The sequence below is a fragment of the Sebastes fasciatus genome (assembly GCF_043250625.1).
Source record: "Sebastes fasciatus isolate fSebFas1 chromosome 11 unlocalized genomic scaffold, fSebFas1.pri SUPER_11_unloc_2, whole genome shotgun sequence".
Classification (NCBI taxonomy): Eukaryota; Metazoa; Chordata; class Actinopteri; order Perciformes; family Sebastidae; genus Sebastes; species Sebastes fasciatus.
Genome location: NW_027428120.1, coordinates 109,864 through 112,778, shown reverse-complemented (window position 1 = coordinate 112,778; position 2,915 = coordinate 109,864).

Genomic DNA, 2,915 nt, shown 5'->3' with positions numbered 1-2,915 from the left:
ATACTATATAAACACTGTATATATACTGTATAAACACTGTATATATACTATATAAACACTGTATATATACTATATAAACACAGTATATATACTATATAAACACTGTATATATACTATATAAACACTGTATATATACTATATAAACACTGTATATATACTATATAAACACTGTATATATACTATATAAACACAGTATATATACTATATAAACACTGTATATATACTATATAAACACTGTATATATACTATATAAACACTGTATATATACTATATAAACACAGTATATATACTATATAAACACAGTATATATACTATATAAACACAGTATATATACTATATAAACACTGTATATATACTATATAAACACAGTATATATACTATATAAACACTGTATATATACTATATAAACACTGTATATATACTATATAAACACTGTATATATACTATATAAACACAGTATATATACTGTATAAACACTGTATATATACTATATAAACACTGTATATATACTATATAAACACTGTATAATATACTATATAAACACTGTATATATACTATATAAACACTGTATATATACTATATAAACACTGTATATATACTATATAAACACTGTATATATACTATATAAACACTGTATATATACTATATAAACACTGTATATATACTATATAAACACTGTATATATACTATATAAACACAGTATATATACTATATAAACACTGTATATATACTATATAAACACTGTATATATACTGTATAAACACTGTATATATACTATATAAACACTGTATATATACTGTATAAACACTGTATATATACTGTATAAACACTGTATATATACTATATAAACACAGTATATATACTATATAAACACTGTATATATACTATATAAACACTGTATATATACTGTATATACATAATATATACTATATAAACACTGTATATATACTATATAAACACAGTATATATACTGTATAAACACAGTATATATACTATATAAACACTGTATATATACTGTATATACTATATATACTATATAAACACGTATATATACTATATAAACACTGTATATATACTGTATATACTATATATACTATATAAACACTGTATATATACTATATAAACACTGTATATATACTGTATAAACACTGTATATATACTGTATAAACACTGTATATATACTATATAAACACTATATATACTATATAAACACTGTATATATACTATATAAACACTGTATATATACTATATAAACACAGTATATATACTGTATAAACACAGTATATATACTATATAAACACTGTATATATACTGTATAAACACTATATATACTATATAAACACTGTATATATACTATATAAACACTGTATATATACTATATAAACACTGTATATATACTATATAAACACTGTATATATACTGTATAAACACAGTATATATACTATATAAACACTGTATATATACTATATAAACACTTATATATACTATATAAACACTGTATATATACTATATAAACACTGTATATATACTGTATAAACACTATATATACTATATAAACACTGTATATATACTATATAAACACTGTATATATACTATATAAACACAGTATATATACTATATAAACACTGTATATATACTATATAAACACACTATATATACTATATAAACACTGTATATATACTGTATAAACACTATATATACTATATAAACACTGTATATATACTATATAAACACTGTATATATACTATATAAACACTGTATATATACTATATAAACACTGTATATATACTATATAAACACTGTATATATACTGTATAAACACTGTATATATACTGTATAAACACTATATATACTATATAAACACTGTATATATACTATATAAACACTATATATACTATATAAACACAGTATATATACTGTATAAACACAGTATATACTATATAAACACTGTATATATACTGTATAAACACTATATATACTATATAAACACTGTATATATACTATATAAACACTGTATATATACTGTATAAACACTGTATATATACTATATAAACACTATATATACTATATAAACACAGTATATATACTATATAAACACTGTATATATACTGTATAAACACTGTATATACTATATAAACACAGTATATATACTGTATAAACACAGTATATATATACTGTATAAACACTGTATATACTATATAAACACAGTATATATACTGTATAAACACAGTATATACTATATAAACACTGTATATATACTGTATAAACACTATATATACTATATAAACACAGTATATATACTGTATAAACACAGTATATACTATATAAACACTGTATATATACTGTATAAACACTATATATACTATATAAACACTGTATATATACTGTATAAACACTATATATACTATATAAACACAGTATATATACTGTATAAACACAGTATATACTATATAAACACAGTATATATACTGTATAAACACTATATATACTATATAAACACTGTATATATACTGTATAAACACTATATATACTATATAAACACTGTATATATACTGTATAAACACTGTATATATACTGTATAAACACTGTATATACTATATAAACACTGTATATATACTGTATAAACACTATATATACTATATAAACACTGTATATATACTGTATAAACACTATATATACTATATAAACACTGTATATATACTGTATAAACACTGTATATATACTGTATAAACACTATATATACTATATAAACACTGTATATATACTGTATAAACACTGTATATACTATATAAACACAGTATATATACTGTATAAACACAGTATATACTATATAAACACTGTATATATACTGTATAAACACTATATATACTATATAAACACAGTATATATACTGTATAAACACAGTATATACTATA